Source organism: Apteryx rowi, unplaced genomic scaffold (assembly GCF_003343035.1).
Source record: "Apteryx rowi isolate R43461 unplaced genomic scaffold, aptRow1 scaffold_25, whole genome shotgun sequence".
Taxonomy (NCBI): Eukaryota; Metazoa; Chordata; class Aves; order Apterygiformes; family Apterygidae; genus Apteryx; species Apteryx rowi.
The window spans coordinates 2,443,116-2,469,143 of NW_020448863.1; the positions used below are offsets into that span (position 1 = coordinate 2,443,116).

General features: G+C 39.7%; 1 protein-coding gene across 1 annotated transcript in view; it reads left to right on the forward strand.

The window, feature by feature from the left end:
• The first annotated feature begins 490 nt into the window (after nt 1-490).
• The window catches only part of SOX5 (SRY-box 5), a 453,937-nt gene continuing 428,399 nt past the window's right edge, over nt 491-26,028 (forward strand). The window contains exon 1 of the mRNA XM_026066897.1: nt 491-539. The gene's annotated coding sequence lies outside the window, so the exon portion shown is untranslated. The remainder of the gene's footprint in view (nt 540-26,028) is intronic.

Consider the following 26,028-nt stretch of genomic DNA (forward strand, 5'->3'; position numbering starts at 1 on the left):
GGTGAGATCCAAAGCCCATGGGAACTGATGTCAGCCCTAGTGCTCTTGGTGGCCGTGGATCAGTTTCCTGCCTGCCCCTTCCTCCTTTTCTCCCCTCTCGAGACCCCAGAGGTTCCCATGCCAGCTTGTTTCTGTCTTAGCAGAAACAACTGATTCTAATTAAAATTACACATTTTTCTGTGCTTCCATGTATAAGCACCTCACCCTGTACTGGGACCCCATCCCTCTCTTTTCCTTAATACCCCTTGCCTCCCTCCGTTTGGTTTTCCCTTGGACGGCATTCTCCTCTCCTCTAGATGCTGCGAGTCTCGCTGGCCCATGCTGTAACTTTGCTAAGGGCCTGATCCGACTTCTGTAAAAATGAATGGAGAAACCCCGCTTGTTTCCTTGCCGTAGTGCATACAGGAAAGGTTCTGCGTGAGGTAATTGTGGCTTGTGCTTTGATACACGTTTTCTTTTTTTTCCCCTCCCTTCAGTGTGGCAAGCAGAAGAAAACAGCAAGAAGAGAAGTTGAGAATTTAAACTGGGAGACTTGGCAGGTAGGAGGTATATTTTCTTGCTTGCAGGGGGGTGCGTTTCTGGAAGGGCTCGTGCGAACGGGAAGCCGGCTGGCTCAGCTCTGGGCATCCGGCTGGCTTGGGGCTTGCCAAGTTGGGCTTGGCTGCCTGTTCCTGCGCCGACTGCAGGCAAACACCTCACTGCGCCGTGCCCTCCTCCCTCCCTCATCTGCGAAAGGGGGGCAGAGCTACTGCCATAACTTGGGGTGGTTTGCGAGGAACGCAATAAAGGCTGAGACGTTGTACGAGGTGACAGCACGTGTCGGTTCCTTGTCCAAAGTCGCCCGATGCCAGTGTAAGAACTGCGTTGTGTGGACGACTGGGTGGTTGTTTGCACTCTTGTAAGAAACGTTTTAAAAAGTCCCTTGTGCGATATCTATAGCTTCCCTGCATTTTCTTATTTGAAGTCTCATTTGATTATTTTAGTCTCATTTCCTGTTCTACACGGTTTGTAAATAGGGTGGAGGTGAAAAACTATATAATCAACATGCAACACTTGCCTTCATATGAAAACCTGTGTTGAAAGCACAATAAGTTTGGGAAGCCAAGCACTTGTAGTTAGGAACTGTCTTTGTGAACTGCAGCTCTTTAAAGGCTTACTTGAGGCAGATCCGAGGACAAAAGGCTTTTCTCAGGGACAAAAGCCACAGCCAGGCTGCCAAATTTCCAGCCTTCCTCCAAAGCTTGCACTGCTGGAGTTTTTCAGAGGAAGAGCTCAAAGACTTTGAAGCGTAATATTCCTGAACCTTGTTGTTGGAAAAAGTTGTACCATTTCCAAAACGTTCGGCCTGAGGCAGTCATGTGTCACAGATAGATCAACCTAAATGGCAAAATATTGGCGGGTTATGAACAACTGCAGGTAGCATATTTAATGGGCTGTGTCAAGTAATCTTAATAACAGGTGTAGCTACTGATCCAGTCAATTATATAAACTGTCCTGCAGTCTTTTGTAAGTTCTTACTGAGGCAAAGCTATTGATACATAAGACTTTTATGGGTGAGATTGCAGTGTGTGGCCCCATGAAACTGTCCTAAAAGATATAGCTTATATAAACAGCCAAGGTTTCTGCTTTAGGAATGACTGATGTTTGTGCTTCTGTAGCTTCTTTTCATAGCACACTGTGACAGCAAGCATGCTTGATTTTCTCTCCCTCCAACAAATTTGAGAGAATATATTTTAATTTCAATATTCAGACATCCAGAAGATGCAAATAACACCAAAATGAGTTTTGCCACGTTTGATATTGCCTGCTGTGTTCACCTGTCGTGCGTTGTCTGACATATAGATAAGCAGCTCAGTGGGGCAGCAAGTGCCTTCGTTATTCATCTGCCCTGCACTTAGTGTAGTGGTGCTGTGCTGGTTTTTGGAGGGGCTCTTAAGCGCCGTAGAACATGAGAAATACATAACTGCTGTGACTGAGAGTTTGCAGGCGCATAAAGCAAGCTTGATTCACTCCCAAAGGTCAAAGGAAGTTTTTTGCTGATAGAGAATAAATCATTTCCTAATCTGAAATAATTTGGTCCCTAACATTTATAATAAAACTCATCAATACCAACTAAACTGCAGTATTGTAAGAATAGATTTTTAGTGCAGAATTTTCAGTATGAGAATGAAGTGTTTGTTTTCACTGTGTATGTATATTAATGGGCCTCTGACACAAGCTAGACAGGGAGATGATTAGGGATGTGTTGTTTGGTTTAGAGGAAGTTATTTTCTGAGGTTTTTTTTTTAATTTGCAAATGCTTTCTTGGTTTCTTGAAATTTTCAAAACTGTATAATGGCATCTGGTTTTTGCTGTGAAGTTACATCATCTCAGAGCAAACCAGTGTAATGCATCAGGTTGTCTCACTGTGTATGCTAGGTCATATGTTTAATATTAAAGTTCGGTTTCTGTGCTTTTTCATAACAGTTTACATGTCTGCTAGGAACTGGTAGTTAAAGTATGGCAGACTTCAGATAATTCTTCAGCCTCTGTTTCCATTGCCTTTGATCAGAATGCATTCAGCTCCCAAATACTTCTAAATTATCTTTTCACATGTTACTTTTTTCACCAATGTACCCATCCACACAGTAGAAATAGTTAGGGATTTCTTATTATCATTCCTTAGCATATAAATGTTGTGTTACTGTAAACTCCAATCAAATTCGGACTGTAAGTGCAAGTAAGAATACAGAGACGCAATCTCGCTACAAAGAGTTTACAGCTTAAGTGGTAACAGCTGACATAGAAAAGGTGAAGACAACTGTCAAAACCAGCATTTTCATGTATATGCAAATATATGTATAGATATACACAGCTTTGTTATCCCTGCAGTTTAATTTAACATCCTTTCTTTGTTATATTAAAAAAAGACAGGAGAAAGATTAATGTATAAAAAAATTGAACCATGTGACCAGACTTGTTTTACTGATGAAAATGAAAAGCAGCCAGAGATTGAAAGGGGGGGGGAAGTTTTTCTTCTTATATGATTTTGATGAGAAAGAATGAGTATCACTACAGTTGCAGAAACTTCCTCCATGCAGATGTGGTAAGGCATGTTAAATCTGCAGTCTGCAATTTGGACAGCTGTTGTAGGCTGGAGAGCATAGCTTTTTTGAGATGATGAAAAGGAGTTAGTCTGAGTTTGTATGCTGGCTTCTAGTTTGGTAAATAACAAAGATGTGCTCAGCCAAATTCTCATTATGGTCCAATTATCTGTTGCAGATATGTTTTTGGTCAACTTGAGGATTTGGGTCTGTGTTGTGTGTGGCAATGGTGGGAAGTGGGTTGGGAGGAATTGCTGTTATTATATTACTTCCCCTCCAAAAAGATCTCAAAATGAAACCAACTGCTACAGTGGTAATGTGCAAGCTCGCAATATTTGCATGCAGTTCTGACTGTGGGTGGGAGAGGGAGGAAGCCCCCATTCTTGTACACCACTTACTTTCTGTGTCATCCTGAATATCGAGATCTGAATCTTTTATTTGCATGGATAGCTTTAGTTTTGTTTTGTTTTGTGCTGGTTTTTGTAAAAATCCATGGCCGGGGCTTATTTGCAGGAGTGGTTTGTGAGGGGGTGCTTCCACGGGAGACCGATCAGTAGGCTCGCCTGCTGTAAAGAGTGTCATGTTTGTGTCAAAGGAGCAAGTCTGCATTGTATTTTGTAATGTTTTTTTCAGAGTGTTCATATGCTGAGGAGGTTACTATTGTATTGTGGTGGATTTCAACTGCAGGAACCTCTGTGTTGCCTGAGGAGGAGATTAGGATGATTTTATAGCACTGAAGAGACTTTGGGGAACTTTCTTCCTTGTCCCTTTGCTTTGCATCTGGCAGTCACTCCAGGAGTTAAGAATCAGTGGATGACTGTTCCTAGATGACCCAAATTAAAACCATGCACATCCTCCACTGATATATCCAAGAGAATAGGACCAAACAGAAAACTGGGAAATGATAACTAAAGAAGCTGCGTACAGCAGAAAACACGTGTGAAATGTTCTTTTTGCATGTCCTGCTCTGAGAAGCAGAAGCTTTTGTTTTTTCTTTCCTTTTTTTTAAGTTTCAATGCAACCAAGAAAAGCTCTTCTAAAGTAGACTTGATGGATTTGGGGATCATGTTAAGTAGGATGAGTGGTAACCTCTTGTCTAAATATTGCAAGCAATGTAAATTTAGTGGCTCTAAGAAGCAGCAGAGTAGATGACTGGTCAAATGTTACATCTTCCTAAAAGCAGTATATTGCTAGGGTAGGTGTGATGGGATGGGGAGCAAGAAGGTGGTACTAAAATCTGAGAGAAATGTTATAAACCTAGAAATGCCTTGAAACAGCGATACTTGGGATCTGAAATTGTAATCCAGTGGCTTATAAAACTGCTTCTGATTTCATCTTGTCAGTGAGCTAATTATATATGTGTGTAGCTGGATTCTGTTTTCATCTTTCATTACGTCAGAGTGTTCCTGGCCGTTTTTCTGCTAACAAATTTTGCCTCCTTTTTATAAATGCTCGTTAATAAAAACTCCAGTGATCAAAAAACCATTGCTAAATCACACCTGAAGATAAGCTATTTCTTTGCCTTCCTATTACTTTCCTTCCTCCTGTGAGCAAGTATTTTTTTTTAAATGTGTCTTGCACGGGGATACACTTTTTGATAGGAGCATGATTTTCTTTCTGAAAACCAGATAACAGGAGTAAGTGAATCAGTACTTAAAAGCTCAAGTATTCATTCACGCATCCCCATGGGAGGTTCAGCCGCTGTTTCCAGGCCTCACTGGCCAAATCAGGAGTCCCAACCAGCCCTGGCACGGCTGGGCCAGCTCGGCAATCAGCCCATGTCTGCCCTGAGAGCAGACAGGACAGGGTTTCTGAAAAGGTTTCCCTTCCTTTGGCTTTGAGGCTTACGTGTGGGTGTTAACTTCATGTTCGTGGTTTTTTTTTTCCTGAAAGGGAAAATACTCTTTGTGTAGGGGAAAAAGGAGTCAAGAGCTTTTATCTGGCTTTTCTGCTTTTCATGCATGTTTATTAATTTTTATTTTTATTTTTTAACTGGGAGGTGTAATTCCAGCTTACCTGGAAGCAGTGTACATCTGGACTGTTTTTAAGAGGTGATAAGTCTGTTTTTGAAGCTGATGTGTGTGGGCACCTCAGAACCTGTGAAAATCAGCTAAGTGAAAAAATTTTCAGTTTTCCTTAAGCATCATTGTGAAGTTAGTTAAAATTCAAAAAAAAAAAAAAAAAAAAGAAAGAAAAGTCAGTGCTATGGAGCTGCTAATCTTCACCAAAATCCTGGTCAATGCAGTGGACAAATCATTCCTGCTTCATCTCTGGCCATGACTGATCATTTGCAGACCTGCAGGAAGTTTTTGTCCCTGTTCCTGCCTCCAGTAAGGTAGCTGCTCAGTGAAGGAAAGAGGCTACCTTAGTTTTCAAATTCAGTTCTGAGGTGCAAGTAGCATTCATGGTGTTTGCCCATGTGAAATATCTTATTGTTTTTCATTTCTGGAGTCTTAATCACCTTAAAGAAAGAGATATGAAACACAGATTAACTTAACCACGTGAATAAGTAAGCACGTTATAAACATAGATTGATTTATTCAAGCAAATGAACTTGCTTAATGTAAGTGAGAATGTACATGTGCACGCTTTCTATGTGAAAGCTTTGGGGTTTTGGTCACYGAAAGAAGTGACCAAGGAGGGCTCAACCTTCTTGTTCCTGCATACAGGGTAAGACCTGCCCCAAGGATTTTAGCTCCTGTTGCTGATGCAGGTGTTTGGTTGCTCTACAGCTTCTCCGGAAGGAGAACTTCAGTTTTTAGTGCTTATGCTTCATGGATCAAAGTGTGCTTTGACTGTGGCTTCCTCTGAGGGAAACGAGATCTACCAGAAAGTTATCTGGATGATTTGTGTTGGTTATCTGCCATGTAAGCTCACCACAGAGTAGCTCACAGTTGTTAGACCATTTCCTGACATGGTGCAGGGAACCTCAGGTGCTAGAATGGGCCTGTATGGGCAAGGCTGAGGGCAAGAGAAGGCAGAAATATTGAACAAGAGCTCAGAAAAAAATTTCCAGTCACAAGGCTTAATATAAAATGAAGCATCTGTAAAACAGGATTTCAGAATTTAGTTTTTGTTGTTATTGTGCGCACAATTATAAGCTTTCCAGTTTAAGCCTGACCCATCGTACTGAAATGCTGTCACCAGTATCATTAGCAAGCAAAGTGTTGATAACGTAGTCAAATGCACAGCAGAGTTCTGGCTCTTAAGTGTCTGGACTGACTCCCAACACCAGAAATAGGAGTCAAACGGCCATCACTTCTCCTGTGCTAACATACGCCCTGTCATTAGCAGTCTGAAGGCAATTTTAATAAAATACATAGCCCTGCTGAGCTGGTCTCAGAAGATAAATAAGCAATGTAGAAAAGAAGCTTTTGTTTAAAAGTAATTATTTAAACTATGCATTACAGGTAATTTTCCTTTACCAGTAAGCAAATGCTATCACAATTTCAATAATAGCTTTGTGTTACTTATCTAGATAACATAATATTGTCATTTCCATGAGCTTAAAATGCTGTTTTATTTTCATTTCTGTCAAATATAAGGGTAAATGGAACCTGTATATACATATAAACATGGGTTTTGTAACTTATTTTTTGTGAACAATATTTTATTTTCCAACATTTTTATAGTAATATAACAATCTAATGATAGTTTCCTAAACTGTGGACTTGATTTATGGGACCAGCTTAGAACAGTAGGGTGACGAGCATTTTCTTATTTTCTATTTTGTGTAAACATACTGCATTTCACAGTTAGCAGAAACACAATTCTTTGAAAACGTTTGTCAATAATAACCATAACTGCGTGGGAACGTTATAAAATACATGCAAACATAGCCAAACACTCAGTGCTTCAACCCATATTTAGCTCAGAAAAAGCTGAGGTGTCACTTTTACCTGAGAGATTTTTCACTTCCAAAAATGAAATGAAAAATTTAGCCTGTATTCGCTGTTCGTCATCTCAGAACTATCTGTGCAGTGTAACCCTCTCAAATGGTCACAAAATGGTTTATTATAAGGAAGACAAAGTAACTAAAAGAGGAAAAGGAAAGCAACTTCTAAGTTTTCTTCAAGAAGTAACTTCTCTTTTTCTTTATCAGATCTTTCACTGAGAGAATGGGCATTCTGCTTCAATGAAAATTTAGTATTTTGTATTCATATTATGAATATTTGTGCATTTTATATTTCAGTCATGGAGGAAAAAGGGATTGTTGCCTTGAGAATTTACAATCTAAGGCACTGACTGCATAGCTAAGTCTGCGTACAGTTATCGCCTGTAAGTGCTGTGTTGCAGCTTTTGCTTCTAGCTGGCAGGGCTATGGCACAGTTTGACTATAAGGATATATGACAGGAAAGATGCCTGAGTGCATTAAGTGCAGTTTTCAACCTAATGGTATGGGGCCTAAATTCTGCCCAAGTCTCTAACCTCGTGTTTCCTACCTGGTATCTCTAGGCCTTCAAAAACGGCTAGCCAGCAGGAAACAGAGGCACAGGGATTAAGTGGATTTTTAGGTCATTTACATCTGGCCATGGCCTGTCTGCGCTAGAGTTTCCAGTTACCCAAAATGGAGAAAATAGCATTTCCCTACTTCACAGAAGATTTGTGAGGATCAGTGTGTTTAAGATTGTGACAGTAGGATATGTCTGTAACTTATATTAGTAATAGATCAATTTAAATACTTTTAATAAAAGTGGACACAATTCATCTCTCTGTCACGGGAAAATTGTGATGCTTAGTATTGGCAAGAAATGTCAAAGTGTTTCAGATTTTTTGATTAAAAAGTGATACTGTTATAACTGTGCAAGTTATTAAAGCGTCTGCTTTCACACTGAATTTTACTTGTTCGCCTACCCACGCTAGAATTTTCATCTGCAACAAATAACAACTTTTGTCCCGCCTTCGGAAAGTTTTATCAGTTTTATCAGGTTTTTTTCAAGCAATCCTGACCCTTGACTTGTTTTCTTTGGCTCTGCCGTTTGGAGCAAGGTGGCCCTCCTGCCCGGGAGCTGGCACACAAGGCAGACAGGCCAACTACCGGCGCTGGCAGAGCTGGCGCCGCTCTGCGGCAAGGTGGGACTGGTGCTGCCTCGCCAGCCAAAGAGCTCGCCTAAGACCAAGGTTGCGTAGCTATTTGGAGCTGGCAGGCAGGAATCGAAATGCCATCGTCTGGCTGCGGAAGGAGCTAAAGATTTGTCTCCAGCAAGCGACAGGAGCCAAGGTGCTGTTGCCCATTTTCTAATTTTAGAGGAAACGCTGGCGCTGCTCTTACCTAGACAGACTCGTGTTATTTCTGCCCAGCCCAATCTGCTGCTGCAGGTTCTGTTCCAAGTCACTCAGCCCTGTTTCTCTCCAGCTTTCAGGAAATGATGTGCTGCAGGGGGAGAGGGGAAAGCCCTACCTCACTTCAGGAGACTTGTGGAAGTTCTGAGTAGATTTCAAGATAGTAAAACTTGTAGTTTATATTAGCTCTCTAAAAACAAGCTTTTATGGGAATGTTATTAGTAATGCAGTGATTGATTTATTAAGTCCATTTGAAGGAGAAGGCGCTTGTGACAATATGTACTGTGCCTGCATGTAAGAAGAGTCTGTGTGTCCTATCACTTGGTAACTTGGGTGCGGTTGCAGTACAGAAGCAGAAGCTGGTAGAGAAGTCTGCAGAAGAGGGAAGAGAGTGGGTCTTCTCTCCTCCAAAGTGCCTGGAGCTTCTGTGATCATTACACAGCATTTTCAGTCAAATTGCTCTGGTTTTGAGTTTTGATCTTGGAAATAAGTCTTCAGGAAAAGGTATAAAGGGGCATGACATAGTTTTTTGTTTTGTTTTTCCTTCTCTCCAGATTCACAGATCATCTTTGCAGCTTAGAGGCTCCGCTCTGCAATGCATTCACACAGGCATCCACCTTTCTGCCTCTTGCAGAGTTGCGTGATATTCAAGGTATCACTAGAAAGGTCTACAGTAGGGAGCTGGTCAAAAAAAACCCAAGGCTCATGTCATGGTAGGTTTTATTGGTGCTCTAACTAGTTGCTTCATTGATCTCAGAACACTTTAGAAAAGTAAGTATAGTCCATATATATAAAAGTGAGCATGTGTGTATATACATGTTTGCATGTGTTTCTGTACTCATTTTATCTTTGAAGAAATTAAGGCACAAGGAAGCGACTGCGGAAGGTTTCAGTAGCAGAACCGAAAGTCACTCGGAAACGTGCTTTGGGATGTGGTTTGGTGATGCACATAACCTGATCTAATGGGAGATGCTGCTGAAAGGGGCAGCCCGGCTCCCTCTCCCTCCTGCCAGGGCTACACACTTGCCCTGTTTCCCTTGAGCCAGCACTGTGCTCCCACAGGGAGCCTGTTCAGAAAATTAAATGGACAGAAGATTAACTTTGGAAAACAGAGAATAGTTTTCTGCTGGTTTAGCTTTCTGAACTGCTTCATCATGAGGTCAGACGAATGCCAGTGAGACACTGTTCTTTGTACCATCTTAAACAGTGAGCACTAAGGGATCCATCACATTTTGAAAATATCTCTAAGGACTCTGCAACCAATAGTTTGCCTGTACTTTTCTTCAAATACCCCGTATTCACATATAGTCTGAAATTGAAGAGTACCCATTGGCATAAATTATTACCATGCTATTAAAATTAACTTTTATTTTGGGGGTTTTCAGTCTTGTAATCATGACATGCCCAGTACATAGCTATTCCAGGCATTACATAAATAATCAGGAGTATCTTTTTGTCAAATGTGGCTGGGGATGGACAATATAGGGGAGCTGATATTTGTCACATGCTTCAAAGGTCATTTTCACCACCTCCACTAAAAGCTATACTTGCTTCAAGCACATCTTGCTTGATGGAGGATAAGTTCTGCCATTTTGAGAGGGGTAGTTTTTATTTATAATTGTGAATGCGTTTAGCCACATGAGGCTGTCAATCAGTGAGATGAAAGCCCAGTAGGATTATTTCTGTAAGTGGCCAATTTCCCCCACCCTTTCCCTCCTAATCAAGGGCAGATGAAAGGTCATGATTAAAACAGTGATTTCTCCCTAAATTGTAAGTTAACAGTTAGCAACTGTTTTTTTACCAAGATGTCAAAACTGTATTTTATCTTGGGGAAAGGGGGAGAAAAAAAAAAAAGAAAATTATAAGTTCTGGAAAATGTTGGCAATTTTCCAAATGGTTGTGCCGAAATTTATTTTAATTATTGTACTTGTGTCAGTTCCTAGCAGGGGTAAAAGGGGGAAAATAATTCAGTACAGTATTATGCAGCTATGGATTAAACAATTAATGGTGAACCTCTGTATCCTATTAGTATATTTGAATTCATTATTTCAACAAATTGTTTTATGAGCCAGTGACTAGTGGATTTAACCATTTATTTAGTAGTCAAAACAGAACAGAATAATGATTGTCTTGCTGAAATACGGCTTTATGTTTTTGAATCTATCCAAGGAGTTAACCTGAGATGGTCAAATAATGCGGAACATCATTGGAAAGTTATTTTGGAAAGAAGTCCCAAGAGTTTAGCTCTCTTCTTATGTGTGTGATCAAGCAACTCGCTGTTTGGGAGGGTGTAGGCAACTGTCTAATGATCATTACAACAGCTACCATCCCTAAAACTGCTGTGGATTTTTGCACAATCAGCATTTTCTTGGAAAATATCTGAACTGGAATTGTACGTAACACTTTTGAATGCGTGTGTTAACCAGTCATGAGTCAGAGATAATACTACGTGACTGATCATGGCCTGTAGATAATCGCCAAAGTAAATACTTTTGTCAGCAATCTGTGTGCTGGATTTTGTAGGTGAGATGTATTAACAATGACCAAATAAAAAAAAAAAACTTCTCAAGAGGTTCAACAGGGCAAATTATTCAAGTATGTGAGGAAGAGCTCTGTTTGATGTCACTGGGATTTCTCTTTGTAATTAATGTTAGAAGCATCCTAAGACCCTCATGAGAGCCTAGTGGAATTGGGGCCTGATATGTCTTCCTAAATATTATGTATGTTAATTTTTTCCCCAAATTTAGCATGAAAGTGAGGTGCTGTCTTTTTATGTGATTAAGTAACACATTTATCTGGACACAGATGATAAAATGGGTAATATTCTAATCTCCGTAGCTTTTGTTTTTCCTTTCAGTGTTTCTTCTGTAATGCTGTGATTTCCTTTCCACCTTGAAGAATGCTGTGCCTTTGTAATGTGTTGTAAAATGTATATCATGTTCCACCACCACAAGGGATACATAATCAGATACTTACTGTATCAATGACCGTGAGAGGTACAAGTAAAACTGGGTGAGGTCAGCTATCTTTCCTTAGTGCGTAGTTAATCCACAAATTTGATAATGCACAGGGCTCATGAATGAAGTAGAGTTGACTGTATTTCAAGGATGGACAGTGAAGTGAATCATTTCTGTGTATTTTTTTTTTTTTTATAACTGCCAAATTTCTCTTGAAGAACGGTCCCATGGTGGATATGTATATAACCTCATGACTAGGTTTTGCCATTTCCTTTCTCCTATGCTGAGCAGTTATGAGTTTTAAGTTCAAGTGAAATGCTTCCCAATTTTTTTACATGAGCAGATGAGCAGAAGATGATGATGCCACCTTCCTTACAAACAACTTTCAGGTTTGCTAAGAGAACTGACTACTGCTTTTATTTTTTAATATACACACACTTCTTTCGTAGTCAATGTAAATTTAGATCTTCAGGCAGAATACAGGCAAAACATGCCTAGGCTAAACAGCCTCCAAAATGCATGTGGGGCTGTGTTGGTCAGGGAGTTGATGGCTTACTCTGCCGCATATCTGCTGCATACCGTTCTGTTACTTTTCCACTTCTGGGTGAGTTGCATCAATTTTTAGCATCAGGCGGTTGGACTAAGAATGAAGCATGAGAAAATTCTTCTCAGGACTTTTCCAAAACATCGAGGATGTTGATGATAAAATAGATGTGGTGCTAGAAGCTGTTGATTGCTTGGTGCATTGTTAGGGAGAAGGGCTAGAAGAAGAGGTGTTGCCCAGGCTGGTTGTGAAGAAGGGTGTGCTGTCCTTTTCCTCTCCTGCTTTGCTAGCCTGGATTCACCAAAAAAAAGGCATTTCATGGCTTGGCTTTTAAAATTTGATTTATCTGTCAATGTTTTTTCAAATGGCAGGATGAAATCAGAGGTATGTGGAAAGGGAGAAGGTTTGGGTGCCAGCTGAGAAGAATATTTCAGGGGTCCTAATTTTCCATTGTATACAGATAGTTCAAGCTAAAGGTCAGCCAGACAATTGATGTGAAGAAAAACATGGGAATATGGTGTTGGGAATGCTTGCTGAGCCTACGTGTATAAAAATATAAACAGTAGCCCATTTAAAGGGATGAAAAGAAGTGGAAAAAAAGTAAATTTCACATGCACAGCCTTTTCCTTCCCTTTCGCTACAGGAGAGGGGGGAAAAAAAGATAATTTGTTTCAAAACCTTTTCTGACACTCTGTGAAATGATTTATAGAAAAGGTGAGCTGTATACAAGAGCTTTTACTGCCTGCCTTGGCAATGAATTAGGGCCCTATTCTACATAAAAAAAACGTTAGGACTTTCTTTGCAGCCACCCAGGCTTCCGTGGTGCGGAAGTCAAATGTAAATTCTGGCTGAATTGGGCCCTTATGGAAGCGATGTTCAAACAACCTGTGAGGAGAAGAGAAACCATTCAGCTTGTGGGCCTCTGCATGCTTCAGAGTCCTTCGATCATTGCTATAATTCTTTGAAAGCAAACTAATAAAACTTCCTATTGACTTGCACTTGTATGTGCTTTGAGCAGTTATTTACAATCTACCATCAGCAGATTAAAAATCAATTAAAATCCATAAAAACAGCCAAAGTTACATACTGCTTTTTGCTGGTAAAGATTTTTTAAAAAAGATTTTACATTAATACTTGCTGCTTAGTATTACTGAAGATAATGAATCAGATTCAGGCAAAGTATGCATCTTTAACTGTGCAGCTCTAAGCGTCTTTAACTCTACAGAAGCCCTGCTAAGAACCTCTGTGCCTCTTGCCTTCTGCAGAAATAGGAGAATTTATGCAATTCATTTAACTGAAATGGAGATGTTGAAAGCTCTCCAATACTATTATGGTAGATGCTCTTGCAAACGCATAGGGAAAACAATAATCTTAATGATAAAATGATAAGTTTAATACCAGTACATTAAAACTGAAAGTGAATTTTAGCACCGCAAACGTATTAAAATAAAGGAGACTTTGATTTGTATTCATCATTTTCCACGAAACACTCTCAGATTAATTTGGCTCTATCCTGCAATTCAGAGAGAGGCTGCGTGGTCTCAGGGGCTCAGCCCTGCCTGGGACTGAGGAGACCTGCTTCTGCCAATGACTTGCTATGGGAGTGCTCTTTGAGTGTGTGTGTGGGGGGATTTTTTTCTTAATTTTCCTCTGTTTCTGTTTGCCTCCCATCTGTTGTGAATTTAATGCGTTTAGACCAGAAACTCTTGAACTCAGTGCTGCTTTTACATTTCTTTATAGGTACATTCTCCAAAGACTATAATGACAATAAATAGTCATGATGATTGTACTAATTATTTTATTCATGTGTAGATTGGAAGGATATAGTTTAGATTTCTAATTTCTGCTTTTATTTGTCCTTTCTGTTTTACATATCTTAATGCAATATTTATTTTAATTAAAACTTACAGTAGCTAGACAAGCCACAACTTTTGTGTTGCAATGAAGTTCAAGTATCAACCAAAAAAGACAATGCAGAGTACACTAGTAATGCAGAAAACCAAGCACTGAGAAAGTTTAAAAAAAAAAAAAAAAGTGTGAATCAAGGTAACTTGTGCAAACTTAATTTGGTCCTCTTGCAGGTATTCTTGTTTGTACAGTGCTGATACAGCACGGTGATTCTGTAGATAGGAGACCACAGAAAAGCTGAAAAGAGGGCAGTTGTGTTTTCTGAAAAAGGGTCTGAGTAACATAAAGTAAATAAGGGAAGGCATTTACGCCAAATGCTGAGAATAAGCAAAATATCAAATGACTGTTCATTAAGCAAGCAGAATCCATCCTGTGGGTGACATTTTATGGAGAAAAGATTGGCATCATGTATTTATAGACTGCCATAATGCATATTCACAAGACAACTGAATTAAGATTGCATAGTCAACTTAGATCTCACATTTCTCTTTTTCAGTTCTTTGCTTTGCAACCTCAATAGTGTTTGTATGTGTGTATGATTTCCTGAAAAAACCAGAAATGTCATCGCGTTCATCATACTGACTCTACATGATTCATTATCAGTGCCAGAAGCTCACATCCAGCTGCAGAGACTTCTGCCTCTGCCTGCTTGGATAAATGAGTCTAACTAAAGGTTGCTGCCCTTTAATCAGGCCAGAGGGAGGAAGAATTGGTGGGGTGCTGGAGAGAACATCTTGCCAGTTTTTCCTAAGCGGTTTTCCCTGTTTCCCCATCTCCTCTAATCAATTTGCGTCTTATCTATACTGTTAATGGTCTTCTCGCCTTAGTGCTGTTTTCCCCACTAAGTCGACTCTGGTCTCCGCTTTCCAGTGGATCTCAGCACTCCCTGCTTGTCCTTGTCTTACCCTTCCAGACTATCAGTTAGTTTTTCATATTCCCAGTTTGCCCCACTACTGCCCAGCTGCAGCCTTCAGATACCTGCTCATGTTTTTCATCTCCCCTAGCTCCAGATCTCAGTATCCTTCTCTCCCCTGGTCCCTCAGTCCCTTCAGTTTGATTGTAGCAGTATTGCCCCAGCACTGTGTTCCACTGTTGTTTCTAGCAACTCTTATTTTTCTCACCCACCACATGAAATAATTTCCTCACCTTACCGTTCCTGCTCTCCGTCCTTCCCAGTTTCTGTTTCCAGACTCTCCACCTCAACGCCACTTTTTTTTTAATCTCAGAACTTCTTGTTACTGCTCTTACCTTCTCGGCTTTGAACTCGGTTGCCTTCTCTTCCAAGCACGCTGGCAGCCAGAGAGGGCGGCAGCCGGGGCTCTCTGCTTGGAAAGCCACACTCCCCCTTGCCTCAGTGCAGAGCACCGTCCCAGGGGCAAACCCACCTCCCCCAGGTGCCCTGGACAGCCCTGGGTTGTTGGGAAGGGTGAGCACCTCCCTGCCAAAGCTGGGATCTTCCCAGCCTTTTGCTGTTGGTCTCCAGGAAATCTCTGCCATCTTTGTGAAATTGTTTTTGCAAATTGCGTTTGTAAACGCAACTAGACATTTGTTAAATGTCAGAAGGACTTTTTTTTTAATTGCAAATAACACAGTTTCCCCAGTTATATTTTCTGAAAGTTGTCCTGAAATTTTCTAAAAGAAATATCAGTGTCAGCTAGGCACCTTTCATTAAAAATTGAGTTACATTTCACAGAATTTCTAAATGAAACATTTTTTAATCTGACTTTTAGAAAATGGCAAAATACATCATCTTAACTTTAAAAATACTTAATTTTTTAACTGAAAATATTTTCACTTTTATCTGCATTTGCAAAGATTCAGATATTTTGTGATTTTTTTTGCCTGATTACCTCTCCAAGTTTGTATTGCTAGTGCTGATGAATTAATTTACTAAAGTTATTACTATATTAAGATACTGAAGTTCTTCTTTCCTTTCCATTACTATGAATACCTCATAAAATCTGTCCAAAAATATGTCTTTTGGAAGCTAAATGCAGAAATACCATTGCCTTCAATAGTGTCACCATTTCATTCTTGGAATATCATATAACTTTACTGCTTTTAGGACAGATTCATCTACCTTTTTTTATGCTGAGCCCTGACTCAAAACCAATTAGCATTATGTTTGTGCTAAATTGATTTCCAAAATAGAAGTGCTTTCCTGACAGGGATTTTGCTTTACAGGCATTCCTACTGAGTGAGACTACTTAGGTTCTGAAGTATTATACAGCAGAGGATCAGAATCTGTCCTCTGATACGATCCTATTGAAAAAGAAAGAAAATCAAACTGATGATGCTTTCAGTATTTTTCTTGAGTCCAGAGAGCTGTATTTCCAGATAAAGTTATGGTTCCTACATTTCTGAGTTATTGTAACATAAAATATTAACTGCCCTCTTAGAGCTATACAGTGTTTCAGTTCTTTCACAGCATATCGTTTCTCTTTTTAGATATCTGACCTTTCTGCAATTCTTATAATCTATGGAATAGTGCAATTTATCTTTTCTTTACCCAACATCTTTCTTAGGGTGGGTGAGTGGATGGATGGAGGGGATGCGTATATGTTCTCATTACTTTTTTCTGAGTCAGTGTTTAGTCATTTTCTGTATCATTTAATCTGTGGAAAATTTCCCCATATGTCAGGCATATTTTAAACATGCAACTGAGATCTATTCTACAGTAATCCCTTTTCAGATCTGATGCTTAGCAAAGGGCAGAGTTTAATCTACTAAGTTTATGGCAGTGAAGCTTTTTCAAATACTGTTATTTAGACAAATACCAAAACTGTGTGTTCTTGTTTTGTTAAACATTTAAGTCAGGTTTCTCTATGTATCTTCCTTTATAAGTCTATTTCTTTGTGTTGTCTGTAGAAACATCTAGAAGTATTAGGCGAGCTTACTTTCTCATACTTAAATTGTGGAACTTTTTGCCATGGGATATTATGAGTATTAAAAGTTCTCCCCAGGATCCAACCAGGACTATTAAACATAGAAATACACCCTATGGCTTTGGAAGTTCCTGGGTCAGATATCCCTCCATGCTTGTAGAAGGTACGTTAAGTATCACTACATGCTTGTCTCTTCCTTGAATATCACTATTCAACACTGTCAGAGACAGCACACTGGGCTAGGTGCCCTTTGAGCTCACCAGGAGGCTTCTTTTTAAAACAGTTATGAAACATATGTCTATAATTATCAGATGGGTGAAAACTTTAATTTGGTTTCATACCCATGTCTTGTTCTCGTAATGTGTACTGTAATAAATGTTTCCTGCCCGGTCTGTCATCTGGATTCCATGTTTGTGCATATACGCATATGCACAAGAATGCGTTTTTCTATGAATGTCTAATATGTTTTGGGCCTATGAGATCCTGATTCAGGGTGCACATAATTCATAATAGTCTTCCACTAGATTTCAGTGCATATTGAACCCTGAACTAATCAATAATTCTTTAAAAAATGTGACCTTGACCTCAAAGAATCTACAGAATAGACATAAAAAGAATACAGCAAGTAATAATAGAAAATAAGAGTAATTGTAAGAATGCTCTCAATATGATGACAGAGAAGCTCTGTCTATGAAGTTTGTTTCCTGCTGAAGTTGGCTATTAGTTTGAGAATGTGGAACATCCTAAGGGTATTTAGATTTATTTTGGCAAATACGTTTGGCTGTTTAATGGAATGTAGCGTTTTTTGCTTCCTAATGGAATGGAGACCACAGGAGAATAGGTATTCCTAACCTCCTTGCTGTGATTACTGAATAATGCCAGTTATGGTGACATGCATATGCACATGTCTTAGGAGAAGGATGATGGGTCACTTTTTCAGAAGGAAGTAGAATTCCTTTTCACAGGGAATTAGAACTGTGGCTCTAGATTTGTTGATTTAAATTACTTTCTGACTAAACAGATTTTTATGAAGCATTAAATACAATTATGTCTTATAAACATTAAACACATTTCCCAGAAATATTAATTTCCTATTGGTTTTCTTACCTCCCTCTTGCTGCTTTTGATTCAGAAGTGGATGATCAGCCATCTGCCGCACACCAGAGGTAGGGAGCTTCTGAGACTGCTCCGATGCCTGGTTTTAACTGTACTCTAGCTCTTTCCTATGGGTTTTCCCTCTGTCCTCATGAACAGTAGTTGTTACCCTTCTGCACTGGTTCAGGATGAGGCCGCCAACTGGTAATGAGTTTGCAGCAACCTAGTATCCTTGGTGATAACTTTAACCTTGAGTGTGGTTCTCTAATGGCTGTGACCCTGGGTCTTGCTGAATTTCATAGGTAGCTAGCTCTAAACCCCAAACACCAGCCCGGGAAGATGATGAGATAATACTGATAATCTTTATTTAATTTTTAGGGAAAATCGGTAACAGGTGTTCAGCTCTAGGGACTGATACACATCAGTCTGTTTCACTTATGTTTTCTAGACCAGCAGTCCAAAGAAGGGGTTGACTTTTTTTTTTATATCGTTTTGGGGTGTGTATGTGTTAGAATAAGTTGAAGTTCTTTTTGATATATCTACATCTTCAATATCTGAAAGCCTGAAAAGTTTGATTCTGATTATAAGTTTGTGGGAAGGTTGTATGACAGCCATTTTTCTCATTAGGGAATTGTACGCTGATGTGTTTCTTGACCAAATCACCATGGCAAAGCGTTGTGCTCCGTGAAGAAAAATGATCTTTAAAATTGAACACCACAGTGCTTATCTTTAAGCCAAACAATACTATAGGTCATGCTCCAACCCCACAGGTTTTGGAAATTTTAAATGAAATATGAGTATAATCTTGAACATTGGTTATATAGCTACTTCTAACTTGTATTGGCTACTGATTATGCAATTTCTGTGTCGGTCACTTTGATTAGTCTTGATCATTTGAAAAAAATCAATTCACTCTCCTGGCTTTAATTTTGATAATTCAAATTCATGGTGTTCTTCATCTGCTTTGTTTGATGCTATACATAAATCAAGGTTATAGACAAAACCAATTCGTGAATGAAAAGTTTCAATTTTCTTTTCTTTTTGGCTACAACTATGCAAAGAAATCATCATTTGGGCAACTAATATGCCTAAGTATCCTTCAAAAGGAACTATGATATATTAGAGCTGTTCAAATGTCTTCACAAATCATTTTGCCTTACAGCTTTGATCCTGAAATATGTGAAATGATGTCTGATTTATGCCACTGATCCTTCTTTTAGATAGTTAAGTGTTCTTGCTTAATGTTATTAAATAAGTTCAAAGCAGCAAATAGGCCATCCTGGGCTGTGGACATTTGAAAAATAGCATTCTCAGCAAGCTACATATACAGTATATGTCCTTTAGTTATTTCTGTTGATTTTTTTGTGTACAGCAAGCTACTTGAACATTCTTCTATTCTTATTATTGGTTATAATGGCTTTGTTATCTTCCTGATAGCTCTCTTCTGGGTTTTGTTCTTTTTTGGGGGGAGAGGGGATGTGGGGAAAACAACCTTGAGACAATATGAGAAAATGGGAAAGATTTCACAGTATCCCGTGACCAGGAGGTTAGTAATGTGTGCTAGCAAATGAAATAAGTTGTGTGACCCAGCTGAGCAGTATGAGAAGAAACTGTAAGGGTGCAAGTAAGTAGGTCAAAATTGCACTCCAGAGAGCAAAGTAAGTTTAACTACTTTTAATAAAAAACTATCAATATGTTGTGATTTCTGCTGTAAAAGAGGCAAAAGGAGGAGAGAGATGAGAAAACTCTTGATTTTAAAATATTTATGAGTAGAACTGTTTCAAACTTGCATCAGAATATCTAAGTGCAAATCCCCACAGGAGTAAGGGTTGCATAGGAATCACATCAGCTCTACATTTAGTAAACTTTTTAATGGAAATGTTGCACAGTTCAGGCACCAGATTTAGGGATTTCAATGTTATGTGAGCTTTATAACCAATATTATTCTTGTGCAATTTCAGTAGGAAATATTAAATCAGCATTTCCAGTCCTGGTGTGATACTTGATGAAGCAGTGAGAGCTACCTCAGTCACCTGCTGCTGGAGAAGAGGTGCTAGCTAGAGACAACTCCTTCCCAACATTAATCTTGTAGCCATACCAGTCCCTAAACACCAGGCTTTTAGACCTAAGACTGGAAACAAAGATTACAGCTAGTCTGAACATGAAACACAATCCTAGTAATTCTCTATTTGTGAGCCTTTCTTGCCTAAACTTGGGAGTTCAAGGTTGGCAACACTATCTTTTCGTCACTTGCATGCCTCCCTGATTTTGGAAACTGGTTTTATGGCTCTCTTTTCTTGGTTATATACTTTGGAGTACAAATATAAGTGCTTATAATGGCTTTTCTGGAGTCAGCCCTCTTCAGTATTTAATGGAAGGTTTGATGGTTCACAACTCATTAGCGAGGAGGTACACGGATGGTGCAAATGACATTAAAGGGACTTTCTGGAGCTGGCTGCTTTGGACACAAAATAGTTGTTTCCCAGGTGACTGCTCATAGCCTTGCTTCCTAGAGGTTTCTGAAACATTTTTATTATAAAATATCATTCCAGATACTAGTTACACATACATTTATTTAAGCTTGTGGTTCCTGTTATCTTAGAAGTTTTTCATAGAGACCACTGATGGCACATAAATAATACAAATGGGACCTCCTGTTTTGGCTCCCTGTCACTTGCCATCAATTTTAGATAACTACTGGTGCTGGCTGCATAGATGAAAAAATGCATACACTACTCAGTAAAGTGATCAGCCAGCAGTGACTTCTGGTGTCCCAGTTAGTTTTCTACAGCTATTTCAGCTGTCTCTGCATAACACTACGTTCTTCAGGAAAGTGTAACGTGCACTGTCCTTTGACCTGTAGTGTTAGCAGTTGTGTCCATCTCCTTTAGCTCAGGAGTTTGGGGCCTTCCAAAAGTTGATGTTAATATCTGTTTTGAAGTTTTGGTTTGTTTTGTTTGTTTTATAAGGTTGCCTTGCGAGCCCTTAAGCTGTTAAGACAGCTTTGAAAAACACAGTGAAAGCAAAATGTAGGAAAGATTTTTTTTTTCCTATGTTTTTCTGAAAAATATTATTTATTCACTCTAGGACTGCCCTGTAGGTCCAATCATCAAAAAAAAAAAAATCCATCAAATTGTTTTGGGGAGAATACCAGATGGTTTGCTGCTAGGTGTGGTATTAAAGCCACTGTTCCTTAGTGATGACCAAAAACAAAACTAGTCTGCTGCCCAGATGCAATAACATTGTAGTAGTGAATGAGAACCAGAAGATTCAGTGTGATCGGCAGCAGGGACACTGCTTCAAATCTATCGATGTAATAGTTTAAATTCCCAACTTTTCTTCATTTAGCTTTTCTGTCATGAGCACTGCTTATATGGTTCTCAATCTTGAAATGATTTGTCTGGTTAGCTTCCTTAAAGAAATAAGAGTGGGATAGTAGAAGCAAAAGTAATAATACAAGTAGTTGAATTTTGTACGAGTACAAAAATATTTTTAATGAATGCATATGTATACTTCTACCTCCTCTGCCCATATTTTTATATAATGTCCTGAAGAAACCTGCATGAGTAGGATAGCAGGCAGAGGCTCAATCAGTTGATTGCTTTGGTGGCTATATCTGCTCTTGTTTGTGCCAGCCATTTAATTTTCCTTTCACCTGCTTCAAAGAAGTTATTAGCCCAGAATTTAGGATATCTGCATTGATAGTCATTCTCTGCTGTTAAAAGCACAACCCTTGTTAAATCATTTAAAGTCTTTGTTCCTTTGGGCCATGTTAGGGGGCTAAAATCACTTCTTATTTTTATGCTTGCACTCCTGTTAAGGGGTAGGAGAGGCATCAGAGGGAAGTGGAGGTTGGAGGTGTTTCAGAGGTTTAAAACAAATGCTCCCCTCTCTGATTTTGTGCAAAATACTACAGTATTCTAGTTACATTCCCAAAGGGTGCAATTTGCAATGATGTTTTCACAAAGCTTTAGACCATTACATTCATGGAGGGATGGGTTGTATTGTTTCATGTTTGCTTTTTATATTTTCTTAAGGAAGGAATTCTTAAATAATAAATGAAAACACAAAGACAGCGAGACGTGTTTTTTGTGGTGGGGTGGTTGGGTTTTTTTGGATGTTGTTAGGAAGCTGTATTTCTGACACCCAAATGACTCTGAACGCTGGACTTCTGCCATGTATGGACAGACAGATGTAATCATTAGTGAATGCTAGAGAGGAGGAGAACAGCGGAAGGAGCGAGTGTGTGAGCGGGAGCTCAGTTTATTTCTGCGGTGTCACATCAATCTGCCCAGTTAAGTGATTGAAGGGGAGACTTGCAGGCTGCAAAAGAAACTGGGCCCTGATTTGTTCAGGGTCACCAGCAGTGGTTTGAAACCATCTTGTTTGCAGATACCTCTTTCATGTTATTAGGCTGTCAGCTGAGTGACTTGGTAAGATTTATGGCTCGAAGCTGGAGCACGTGCGTGTGTGTGGCGGCGGCGGGCAGCGGGGGGGGGAACAGAGATGTTATTGAGAAGACAGTGATCCATGCCTGCCTTGACTGAGCTTTGCAGCCTTTTGTCTAGTCCTAGTTAACCTCTTCATGCATTTTTTTTCAACGTGCATGTAAGTAACTCGAGCAGAAGGTGAAGCAACAAGTGGTAAAAGGTTCCTCTTTGCAAAACAGCGCAGCCACAGCGTTGGCGCAGGCTTATTGACTACGTAATGAGGAAATAAGGCTGTTTACTGGGAAGGTCCCGGGTTTAATTTACTAATGACTTTCAAATAGTTTTATTTACTGTAAAGTTGTCCAAGCCACTAGCTGAATGCTCCCTTGTCACCAGTAACCTCGTAGGGAAATATCATTCAGAGAGAATTTAGAGACATCACTGGCCTATATTTGAAAGTGGGTTTTTTTTGTTGGGGGGCGGGCAGGGGGAAGAGCTTGATCAAAGCAACATTTACCTTAATTTTGTGTGTCTTCCAAGTAGTAATAGGGCAAAATGAGATTTTATTTTGCATAAGTTTCAAACTTAAAATTCTGGATTTTGAGAACGCTTTGAGAATTTTTTAGAGAATTTTTTTACAATCAGAATATAATGATTTCTGCTGCTCTGGTTATATAGTCCCTAACTGTGCCAAAATCAAGGCAGGAATTATTTTTAAATGAGTAAGAAGCTTTTCAAAAACTAAGCTTAGTTTCAATAGTGGTAATTTAAAGTCAGCAATATAGAGTCCAACACTATGAGAGCTGGAGAACCTTTTTGAAACAAATTATCTCAAATAGTTATTATGGGCTCTCCCATAATATTTGGATGTTTATAGCAGACAGAATTTATTTGTAGTTAGTTGGCGACAGGTTAAGAGAGTAAATAGAAATTGTTCCTCTGCAGTTATTCATTTAAAAAGCAGCTATATTACCTATCTGGCACAGTTTGTATGTTGGCTTTCTGTTTGCAGCTTCGTCAAGTTAATTAAGAACTGAAAAAATAAGACAGAGATTGAAAGATGTTTTTCTGGAACTGGGTCTGAGAGTTGTGCTTAGAAATATATGCTTTGTCCTAAATGCTTTGCAGGGATCCACCAAGCCTTTCTTATTGTGGTAAGTTTAAGGTACTTGACCATAAAATGTAAGTGCTGCTTCATGAAGGTGTTCTAGCATGCTGTTAGTTGCTAATTGATACAGTTGTGTGAAAGCTTTCGGTAGTTTTACTGAATTAGGGAAAGTTAATATTTGTCTACAAGATTGTTTCCTCCCTCTCAAGTCTGAAAATTAGTCCTTAGTGCTGCAGCCTTCCTTGGCAGTTATGGTTTCCACATTGAAATGGGTATCACAGGTCCAGCGGGAAGGATACAGTATTAGTCGTAGAGAGGAAAAAATATAGCTGCTTGGGATTTTCCCCACTTTGACAGCGATTCTCACTTCTCCATATTACAGCAAGAACTGCTTGCAGCATCAGTTATATGGCTTTTCAGCATTTCATACTATATACTGTATCATTTCCAGTTAGTATTTTAGAATATCTCATAAATTAAGGTATGTTTTTTGAAAAAGCCTTCCCTGATTCCCTTTTTATTTATTAAGTCATCAAGAAAACACCTGTTCTTTACATCTGTGATAAACTTGCACAGTCAGAGTCTGATTTTAACCTGATCACAACCTGAAACGTTTTGCTATAAATGTGATGTGTTGTTTCAGGAACACAGAGATGCCATTCCTTCTCTGTTTAAGGAAGGATGTCGATGAGAATCTCTGGTTCTTAAACTGAATAAAATACTGTCTTGGGAGAAAAATCTAAACCAAGTTCTGCTGTAATACCTGGAGAAAAGATGATACTATCTTTAAGTCAAAGGACATGGCAGACCATCACCTTGCCCCACATCTGACTTTGCCACAGCCGTGTCGTGTGACCTTGTGCCAGACCCATACTCCCGTCTGCTGTCATTACTCTCACTGCGAAATGTGAGATGTGCTGTTTGGGAAGTGCCACAGATCCTTGAGCAGAAAACAATCTATACTACAATTACTTTATGAATTACCTTGCAAAATTAGTAGTTAATTTCCTTGATAAAATATTTTGCAAATGAAAACTCAGATTTCTTTTCTTATTCTTGATAGAAAGGTAGGTGAGATCTAGGAGAGTTTTTGATGAAAATGTGAACATTTATAGTGGAAAGAGAATTTCATTAAATTCTTAATTCTACCAAAAATTAATTTTTAACTACTTATAACTACTAGATACTACTAACTGTACTTTAACTAATCCATTAATTTAACTACTTTTTAAAAATATGAAGTTATTCCAATCAGCTCTAATTAACTACAGCTTTGGAAACTACAAAGGAGAAATAATAGAGACATTGCCAGGGTATGTAGGGATGATGTCCAGAAAGCTGGAAGCTCAGCTAGGCTTGAGACTTGCAAGGAGTGTCAAGGGCTGCACGAAGAGCTGCTACCATTGCATAAGTAGCAAAAGGCTGAGCAAGGAGAATGTGGGTCTGTTGCTGAATGGGAGTGGGTGATTTAGTGATAACGAAAGAGAAAAGGCTGAGGTACTCAATGTCTTTGTTGCCCCAGCCTTCACTAGCAAGGTCTCCTAGGCCCCTGTGCCTACAGGCAGGGTTTTAGAAGAAGAAATACCAGCAGCAGCTGCAGACCACATCAGGGATTACTTGCAAGAACTCGACCTGTACAAATCCATGGGACCAGAGGGGCTGCATCTCTATTAAGGACCTGGAGAAGGTGATGGAGTGCACTCTTACCAAGTTTGCAAATTACACCAATTTGGGGAAGACTGCTCAATACATGTGAGGGCATAGGCTGCCATCCAGAGGGACCCAGGCAGGCCAGAAAAACAGGCCAACAGGAACCCAGTGAAATTCAGCAAGGCGGAAGGCAGAGCCCTGCTGCTGAGAAGGAAGAGCCCCTGCAACGACGCAGGCTGGGGCCTGACTGCCAGGGAACAGCTCTGCAGGAAAGGCCCTGGGGACTGTGGTGGGCAGTGAGCTGAGCACCAGCCAGCAGTGGCCCTGACAGCAGAGATGGCCAACAGCCTCATGGGCTGTGGGAGCACGGGCACAGGGTAGGTCATGGTAAGGGATCGTCCCCCTCTACTCAGCACTCATTAGAGCACAACTGGAATACTGTGTCTATTTTTGGCCCCCCCAGTACAAGAAAGGCATTGACAAACTGGCACAAGCTCAGCAGAGGGCCACCGGGATGGTTTGGGGCTGGAGCACCTGCATGGGTGAGGAGGCTGTAGGAGCTGGGCTGGCTCAGCCTTGAGCAGACATGACTTCAGGGGACCTAACAGCAGCCTGCCTGTCCCTATGGGGGAGGTTTTTGAGAAGATGCAGCCAGGGTCTTCATACTGAAGCATACTGGGAGGATGAGATACAATGGACATGTATGCAAACCAGAGAGGTTCAGACTCCTTGTAAGATAAACCTATTTCCCCCATGAGAACAGCCAGGCAGTGGGGAAGGTTGCTCTGAGAGACCGTGCAGTCTCTACCCTCACCACCTCCTGAGGTCTCTTCCAGCCAAAATTATTCTGTGAGTGATTCTGTGAACTCTTTGGAGGGGTTGGTTTAGTTTTGTTACTCTGCATCTCACAACTTTATTTTCAAAAAGTTCTTCTGAGAAACTTACTGATACAGTTGTTCATCTTATTGACTAGTAAATATGATTCCTAACATACAAAAGTGTATCCCTGACTGTTGTTAAGAGACATTAAATGTAGAGTTTGGTAGTGTGGATGGGAGTATTCAATGTGTTTCTTAAACAGAAGA